This window comes from Salvelinus namaycush, unplaced genomic scaffold (assembly GCF_016432855.1).
Source record: "Salvelinus namaycush isolate Seneca unplaced genomic scaffold, SaNama_1.0 Scaffold71, whole genome shotgun sequence".
In the NCBI taxonomy this organism is placed as follows: domain Eukaryota; kingdom Metazoa; phylum Chordata; class Actinopteri; order Salmoniformes; family Salmonidae; genus Salvelinus; species Salvelinus namaycush.
The window spans coordinates 168819-178636 of record NW_024061431.1 but is presented as its reverse complement, the minus strand read 5'-3'; the positions used below and the strand labels follow the sequence as shown (position 1 = coordinate 178636).

General features: G+C 39.6%; 1 long non-coding RNA gene across 1 annotated transcript; it reads left to right on the top strand.

Annotated features, from left to right (window-relative positions):
• Positions 1-2476: 2476 nt before the first annotated feature.
• LOC120042551 lies at positions 2477-9510 on the top strand. Its single transcript, XR_005476136.1, has 4 exons — positions 2477-2563; positions 9137-9186; positions 9308-9377; positions 9468-9510. It is a non-coding gene; the product is annotated as an uncharacterized LOC120042551 (long non-coding RNA).
• Positions 9511-9818: the final 308 nt, after the last annotated feature.

Below are 9818 nucleotides of genomic sequence, written 5' to 3'. Positions count from 1 at the left end.
TGGCCAAAATAATATGGGGTGGAGATTTTAATACAGTATTACATGATAATCTAGATAGATGGCCTCCTATGGATAGCAATTCTGTTTGTGAGATAAGGAATATATGTCTAAGGTTAGGTGTTCTAGATATTTGGAGACATAAGAACCCAGATAAGATTATGTTTACATGGAGTACCAAAGATTTATCTATACAATCCCGTATTGATTTCTGGCTGATATCTGAAGATATTGCTGACAAGGTTGATACAGTCTCGATCGAACCATTGATTTTAACAGACCACAACGGGATCTCAATAAAGATAAATATGCATGGTTTGTCAACCAAAAAAAGTTAAAGGTTACTGGGAAATGAACAAGACTTTACTAGAGAATGAAGTATTTAAGAAGGAAGTAGCAGGAATTAATGATAAATACAGGAATTGTGCCTGTGTTATGAATATGTTTGGAAGTTACTGGGAGCTAAGGAAATTTGATTAAGGCTTTTGGCTATTTCAATGGGAAAAGAAATTGCTCGTGCCAAGAGAGAGAAAGAATATGACATCATAAAGGGAATAATGGATTAAACTAAAAAAAGATAACTAACTAATCAGGAATTACTGGAGCTATCATCATTGCAAATGCAGTTAGATTGTTTCTTCGAGGAAAAGACCCGGGGAGCGTTTGTAAGAGCAAGACGATTAAAGATATTTCTTTAATTTAGAAAAAAGGGCAGGCGAAGACTTCCTTCCATATGTCAATTAATGATTAATAATACTCCCAATGAAAATCCAAAAGAAATCTCTCAGCATGTTTCCCAGTTTTATCAGAATCTGTATACATCAGCCCAGCCAACTTCCAATATGGATATTTTCTTAGACAATGTAGCAAAGAAGTAGCTAAGAAGATAATGATTTCAGGGATTTTTGTGATGAGTTATCTGAAATTGAGATAAGACTGTATTAAAAGCATTAAGGACAATAGGTCCCCTGGAAATGATGGTTTAATAAGCGAGATTTATAAATAATTCAATGATAAATTGATTCCTTTCATTCTTGCTATGCTTCCTGTAATTAAGGTGTAATTACTATGATTCAATGGACATGGGTGGGGGAATATTTGTGTGACGACCTAAAATGGGGGCAGAAGCTCACCAGCACCCCATCTTATATGTCCAAACACCCTGAACGTCAGACTCTATTGAAGCACATACAGTGGTGTAAAGTACTTAAGTAAAAATACTTTAAAGTACTACTTAAGTAGTTTTGGGGGGTATCTGTACTTTACTATTTATAGTTTTGACAACTTTTACTTTACTACATTTCTAAGGAAAATAATGTACTTTTTACTCCATACATTTTCCCTGACACCCAAAAGGAATCGTTACATTTTGAATGGCTAGCAGGCAGGAAAATTGTCGGTTGGATGTACTGCCAAATTCTCTAAAATGAAGTTGGAAGCGACTTATGGTAGAGAAATGAACATTCAATTCTCTGGCAGCAGCTCTGGTGGACATTCCTGCAGTCCGCATACCAATTGCACAATCCCTCAGAACTTCAGACGTCTGTGGCATTGTGTTGTTACAAATATGCACATTTTAGTGGCCTTTTGTCCCCAGCAAAAGGTGCACCTGTGTAATGATCATGCTAGTTAATCAGTTTCTTGATATGGTGCACCTTTCAATGTGGATAGATTATCTTGGCAATGGAGAAATGCTCACTTTTTTTTTTTGGCGTACAGAACATTTCCTGGGACCTTTAACTTCAGCTCATGAAACATGGGACCAACCTTTTACATGTTGCGTTTTTTTGTTCAGTATAGTTTATTACAAATATAGCCGTATACAGTCCTCCAGATATCTGTTGACAAGGACATACATCACTGTGTATTTGTTACACTGTACATACAAAAATGGCCAAACATTTTTTTGTTTGTTGCCATTTTCCATTGTTACTAACTTGTACTGGTTAAAAGTATGATTAAAGAAGAAGAAACACGTGTATTTTTTGCAAACCATGTTTAGTACTTCTAAAAGAGACAATGACAAATTCATGGTTCAACAAGATATTATAGTCATCAAAAGGGTAGAATTTTAGCATTGATATACTTATGATACAGTACTTTACAGCTTTGATTGGTCACAGAATATAAGACATGAAGGGGTGATGTAATTATCTGAATTACTGTAGATTTGAATAGTTTAGTTAATCAAAAGTGAAGTATGGTTATAGGTCCAATGGGTGTTGTTCATATACCACTCTGACTCAAAATCAATATATTAGATACATACTATTTATCAGCATATTGACAGATTATTGCTATCAACTGCTGGTTGCAAGTTATTTTACCCTGTTTGTTTCTTTTGGAACAATGGCAATTAAGTTGATTAAAATTAAGAATAGATAGATGGGCTACCACTGGTGTCACAGGCATCACAGGTCTTGACCACCATGTTGCGATGCTTCTTTAGGATCACGTTGTTGTTGTCAGTGTAGAAGAGTACAGAGATGGGACTGAGCTTGGTGGTTGTGCAGCACGCTTTGGGAACCTCATCCGGCTTCAGAAGGTGAACCTGCCATTGAAAACGGTAAATCAGACTCATTCATACATGCACTTTCATATAGTCAATGATAATATCCTGTTATAAAAGAGATATGGGTTATTTAAGCAGTAAGGCCCAAGGAGGGGTGGTATATTGGCGATATACTACAAACCTCAGTGGTGCCTTATTGCTATTATAACACCTACTCATTCAAGGGTTTTTCTTTATTTTGACTATTTAACCTTTATTTAACCAGTAAGGGCTCATTGAGATTTAAAATCTCCTTTTCAAGAGCGTCCTGGCCAAGATAGGCAGCACCAAGTCATTACAAAAATACAGACAAACAACATGAAAAACTACAAGTAATCTAGTAGAAACCATTGAATTCACAAGAGTATAACAAAAATCAAAACAGCAAATTAAAAACATTGACAGGTCAGGGAATCAGTCTCAAGATCATTCATCAGTGATTTAAAAATACCAATCGGGACAAGTTCTTCCAGTTTAAAAGTATTTTGTAAGGCGTTCCAAGACGATGGCGCAGGTATCATTTCTGAACAATAAAAATGCCCAAATAAAAAGGTAGTAAACCCAAAATGGCTTAATAAATCAAAGTATACCAGTGACTGAGCCTACGAGTGACTAGAGAAGGTCAGCCAACCCTGGTATACAAAGTGCAGTGGTGCATAAGGGTTTTGCAGTTTTGCAAAATAAATGTCAAAGTACCATGGTAAAGGGTGTCAATTGATCTCAAACACTGAGCGGAAGCATTCATATATAAAATATCCCCATAGTCTAGTAAAGGCATAAATGTAGCTGATACTAGCCTCCTTCTGGCTTCAAAAGAAAAACAGGCCTTATTCCTAAAATAAAATCCCAATTTCAGCTTCAATTTTTTTGTAAGTTGTTGAATATGCAATTAAAATTCCAAGATATTTATATGAGGTTACAACCTCAATCTCCTTGCCCTGACAGGTAGTAATAGGTGAAAGGTTCAGAGGTCTATTTCTTGCTTTAGAAAACACCATTAGTTTAGTTTTGTCAGTATTGAGGATAAGCTTCAATTGACACAAGGTATGTTGAACAGTATAAAAAGCAGTTTGCAAGTTCTGGAAAGCTTTTGTAAGAGACGAGGCACAACTGTAAATAACAGTATCATCAGCATAAAAATTAAGTTGCGCATTTTGGACATTTTTGTCTAAATCATTTATATAAATAGTGAATAAGAGAGGACCAAGTACAGAGCCTTGGGGCACACCATTAAAAACAGACAATTTAACAGACATAAGCCCATCAAATTGAGTGCACTGAGTTCTATCAGATAGATAGTTAGCAAACCATGCAACTGCATGCTCTGAAAGACCTACACTCGACAATCTCTGCCTTAGTATAGCATGATCAACTGTATCAAAAATCAACTGTATCCTTAGAGAGATCAATAAAAAGTGAGAGACAGTGTTTTTTGTCAAGGGCTTCAGTGATATCATTTAAAAGCTTCATGGCTGCTGTAATTGTGCTATGCTTCTTCCTGAAGCCCAATTGGTACATTGATGAAATAGAGTTAGTAAATAAAAAACTATTTTAGCTGTTCACTCACAAGGGTTTCAAGTAATTTCACCAGGGGTGACAGCTTTGAGATTGGCCTATAATTATTTAAAAGAGTTGGATCTCCCACTTTTAAAAATGGTAGGACTGTCACGGTTTTCTAAAGTTGAACCCAGAAGCAGACCAGGACAAGGAGAGTAAGACGAAGGTGAGTATTTATTTACAAGTTTGAATGTAGTGATAGAAAAATCCAAGTGACAGAGCGGGCAGCGGAGGTGAGTTGATGGGATTGAATAGGCAGATCCAATGAAGTAACTGAAGTCACCGACGACCAGGTAGGGATGAGATGAGTGTTCCGGGTGAATGACTGTAGACAGAAAAAACGGAAGTGAGTTCAAGGCAAGCAAAACGTACAAAACAACAAAACAAACTCTATCAAACTGGAGGCTGATACACTGGCACAACATACTGTTCATGGCTAACGATCCGGCAGGGAATGGATGTCAGGTCAGTGCTTATGAAGTGGAGGGGTGATGATCAGGACCAGGTGTGCAGATAGTGGATTGGAAACAGGTGCGGTAAATCAGAGATCTCCCAACCAGCTACGTCGCCCGGCAACCAGACAGGGTGCGTTCCAGGACACCGGAAAAAACACTCCAGGACAGAACACAGGCAAAAACAGACTCAGGAAGCGGGATTCGTGACAAGGACAAATGCTAATTTCCAGATTTTCGGAATATCATTACATTCCAGGGTTAGATTGAACCGATATGTAAGTGGTTCAGCTATGAAATCAGCTGCCAGATTTAAAAAGCAGGGATCCAAATGATCAAGACCTGCAGGCTTTCTCTGATCTAAGGATTTCAGGGCTTTATGTACCACCTGCACTGAGAATGGCAAAAAGCAAAAAGTTTGACCAGCTCTCACTGGTTCATCCACACAGGGTTGTACAGAGACAGAGGACACTGGTTCATCCACACAGGGTTGTACAGAGACAGAGCACACTGAATCAAACAGCCTACCAGATGATACAAAGTGCTCATTGAAACAATTCAGCATTTCAGTTTTGTCATATACAGCAAGAGAGTCCTTCAAAACACATGACGGTAATTCATTAACATTACTGTTACCAGACATAGACTTAATAGCCTTCCAAAACTTTCTAGGGTCATTCAGGTTATCAGTGGAAACAGACATAAAATATTCAGACTTGACCTTCCTGAGAAGAAAAGAACACTTGTTTCGTAACTGCCTAAAAATAAGCCAATCAGCATCAGAACATGATTTCCTTGCTTTAGCCCAGGCTAGATTACGGTAGTGAATAATACAAGACAGCTCAGAAGAAAACCATGGATTATCCCGCCCTTTAACCCTGAACCTGCGGAATGGGGCATGTGTGTTTACTATTTGGAGAAAAACATCATTAAAGAATATCCAGGCAGTTTCCACATCAGGGATAAACTCAATCTTGCTCCAGTCAAAATAAAACAAATCATGAAAGAATTTCATTAAAACACTTCAAATTTCTCTTACGAATAAAACATGGGTTTGTCTTAGGAACCTTAGTATTTCTAACAGCATAATGGTCACTTAAATCATTACAAAAAACACCAACCGCAGAATATTTATGTGGAACATTTGTTAATATCAAATCAATCAGGGTAGATTTATCTGGGCATTTAAGATTTGGGCGAGTGGGTGAAACATTTTTAAATCATCAGACACCGGTTTTAACCAACACCAATTGAGATCACCAATCAAGAACATTTCACTGTAAAGAAGTTTAGACATAAAGTGCGTCAAAGAAGAAAATGCTATTTTCTACATTGTTGAATAATAGTGTAGACATCAAAACTATGAAATAACACAAATGGAATCATGTAGTAACCAAAAAAGTGTGAAACATATCAAAACATATCATACTGTATATTTGAGATTCTTCAAATAGCCACCCTTTGCCTTGATGACAGCTTTGCACACTCTTGGCATTCTCTCACCCAACTTCACGTGGAATGCTTTTCCAACAGTCTTGAAGGAGTTCCCACATATGCTGAGCACTTGTTGGCTGTTTTTCCTTTACTCTGCGGTCCTACTCATCTCAAAACATCTCAATTTGGTTGAGGTCGGGGGATTGTGGAGGCCAGGTCATCTGATGCAGCACTCCGTCACTCTCCTTCTTGGGAAAATAGCCCTTACACAGCCTGGAGGTGTGTTGGGTCATTGTCCTGTTGAAAAACAAATGAATTCTCCTGAGTAGCGCAGTGGTCTAAGGTAAGCTGTGCAGTTAGAGATCCTGGTTGGAGTCCAGGCTCTGTCGCAGCCGGGCCGCGACCGGGAGACCCATGGGGCGGCACACAATTGGCCCAGCGTTGTCCGGGTTAGGGGAGGGTTTGGCCGGCAGGGATGTTCTTGTCCCATCGAGCTCTAGCGACTCCTGTGGCGAGCCGGGCGCAATGCACACTGACAGCGTTGCCAGGTGTATGGTGTTTCCTCCGACCCATTGGTGCGCCTGGCTTCCGGGTTAAGCAGGCATTGTGTCAAGAAGCAGTGCGGCTTGGCTGGGTTGTGTTTTGGAGGACGCACGGCTCTCGACCTTCGCCTCTCCCGAGTCCATACGGGAGTTGCAGCGATGAGACAAGACTGTAACTACCAATTGGATACCACGAAAAAGGTGTAAAAGTAACAAACAATTGTTTTTATTTTTTTATAATAATTTATTTAAACAAATGATAGTCCCACTAAGCCCAAACCAGATGGGATGACGTATAGCTGCAGAATGCTGTTGTAGCCATATTGGTTAAGTGTGAATTCTAAATAAATCACAGACAGTGTCAACAGCAAAGCACCCCCACACCATATACCCTCCTCCTCAATGCTTTATGGTAGGAAATACACATGCAGAGATCATCTGTTCACCCACACCGCATCTCACAAAGACATGGCAGTTGGAACCAAAAATCTCAAATTTGGGCTCCAGACCAAAGGACAAATTGATTGTGTTTCATGGCCCAAGTAAGTCTCTTCTTCTTATTGGTGTCCTTTTAATAGTGGTTTCTTTGCAGCAATTCAACTATAAAGGCCTGATTCACACAGTCTCCTCTGAACAGTTGATGTTGAGATGTGTCAGTTACTTGAACTCTGTGAAGCATTTATTTGGGCAGCAATATCTGAGGCTGGTAACTCTAATGAACTTATCCTCGGCAGCAGAGGTAACTCTGGGTCTTCCATTGCTGTGGTGATCCTCATGAGAGCCAGTTTCATCATAGTGCTTGATTGTTTTTGCAACTACACTTGAAATATTCCATATTGACTGACCTTCATGTCATAAAATAATGATTTCTCTTTGCTTATTTGAGCTGTTCTTGCCATAATATGGACTTGGTATTTTGCCAAATAGGGCTATCTTCTGTATACCCCCCCACCTTGTCACAACACAATTGATTGTGTCAAACGCATTAAAAAGGAAAGAAATTCCACTTTTAAGAAGGCACACCTGTTAATTGAAATGCATTCCAGGTGACTTTCTCATGAAGCTGGTTGAGAGAATATCAAGAGTGTGCAAAGCTGTCATCAAGGCAAAGGGTGGCTACTTTGAAGAATCTAAAATATATTTGCTTAACACTTTTTTGGTTACTACATGATTCCATATGTGTTATTTCATTGTTTTGATGTCTTCACTATTTTTCTAAAATGTAGAAAATAGTAAAAATAAAGAAAACCCCTTGAATGAGTAGGTGTTCTAAAACTTTTGACCGGTAGTGTAGAGCCTTCAGTGCTTTTTTTCCGTGGGCTGTGGCCCCCCCTTGTCTGAATTTGGTCAATATGTCCTCCAAAAGACTTTATAGCCCACTGTGGAAAAGACTATACTTTCAGGAGTTAAACAACACAATAAAAAATCACCTTGTTTGTCTCATTCTTCCCATCTAGCTAGTGACTTTATAAAACACAATATTTGGTATTTGTATTTTATATTATACCAACGATATAGGAAAGCATCTGGTAGCAAAATAGCCAAAAACATAAAATTAGTAATTCATTCAAGGTTATCAATAGAACATTATGTCAGAAAACAATAGTCTAAACCCAATGTCTCTACCATATATGGTTGAAAAGTTACCGACGATTTACTCTGAGATTTAACCTCACAACACCAAATATGGAACACATACAACCAAGTGCGGTGCAGTCTAAACTAGTAATGGTCACAGCAAATGATCATTATTATTTCATCAACACTGTCAAGTACAAGTATATTAATGTTATAATATTGTTGAGAACAAGCTAATGATTAATTATATGTAATTTCTAATGACATCAGGCAAAGAAAACGATGTTTGGACATGCATTTCGTAGCTCCCTCTTGAATTGACCCTTTTTCTCTCTACATTGTATAGCAAGTAAGTGACTATATAAAAATAATATGTCATTCATCAGACACTTTTATCCAAAGCGACTTACAATAAAACCTGCTGTCGTTTATGTATGGGTGATGACGGGAATCGAACCCACTATCCTGGCGTTGCAAGCATCATGCTCTATCATGGTCATGGGTGCACCTCAGCCACGCTCAACGTCCTAAACGATATCTTAACCGCCATCGATAAGAAACAATACTGTGCAGCCGTATTCATTGACCTGGCCAAGGCTTTCGACTCTGTCAATCACCACATCCTTACCGACAGACTCAACAGCCTTGGTTTCTCAAATGATTGCCTCGCCTGGTTCATTAACTACTTCTCCGATAGAGTTCAATGTGTAAAATCGGCTTCCTGTAGCCCGGGCCTCTGGCAGTCTCTATGGGGGTGCCATAGGGTTCAATTCTTGGGCCGACTCTTCTCTGTATACATCAATGATGTCGCTCTTGCTGCTGGTGAGTCTCTGATCCACCTCTACGCAGATGACACCATTCTGTATACTTCTGGCCCTTCTTTGGACACTGTGTTAACTACCCTCCAGACGAGCTTCAATGGCATACAACTCTCCTTCCGTGGCCTTCAAATGCTCTTAAATACAAGTAAAACTAAATGTATGCTCATTGGTCACTGATTTTGAATGCTTGTTTTGTTGTCGTAGGGTTGGGAGGAGGACATGCTGCCTGAGGAGAGGGAGGTTCCTCTGGTAAAGTGAGTTCCTCTAAATGTCTGTGTAGTCTGGGCTTGTCAGATGCTGAAGGATAGTGGTCATAATGCTGCTATCCCCCATTGACTCTAATGGTTGACATGCTCCAATCCCTCCCTTTCATAGCCTCTACCTTACCACCAAGAGAGTGGAGGACATCGCCCTGAGGCTCGTCTCCCTGCGCCAGGCCTTCACTGTGAGTGGACACACTTTTCTTTTTCTCTCTGTGACTTCTTGTTCTCTCCTAGAGGAAGATGTCTCACCCTAACTCTTCCCTCTCCCCTAGACCCTGCTTGGTTCCACCCTGAGCAGGAACCATCTGTTTGTGGGTCCTCCTGGGTCCTCCTGGGCGCACTGGTTCAGGCCAACCACATGGTAACTCACTAACGCATTCTCTTTCAAGGGAAAGAGAGCGCCCCTGAGGTGAAATGTGTTCTTTTCACTAAGATGCTCTTTTCTTTGTCATAGGACGAGGCCAAGTTCATCCGTACTTATAACGACTTTGTGGACTACCTGAGTGACCCCTCCAAGCGGAATGATATTGAGAGGGAGCTTGCTGAGGCAAAGGTGAGTTCATTAACTCTTTCAAGTCTCACTGAGTTCTTCCACATGCATGTCTTTTATACATCACAGTAGC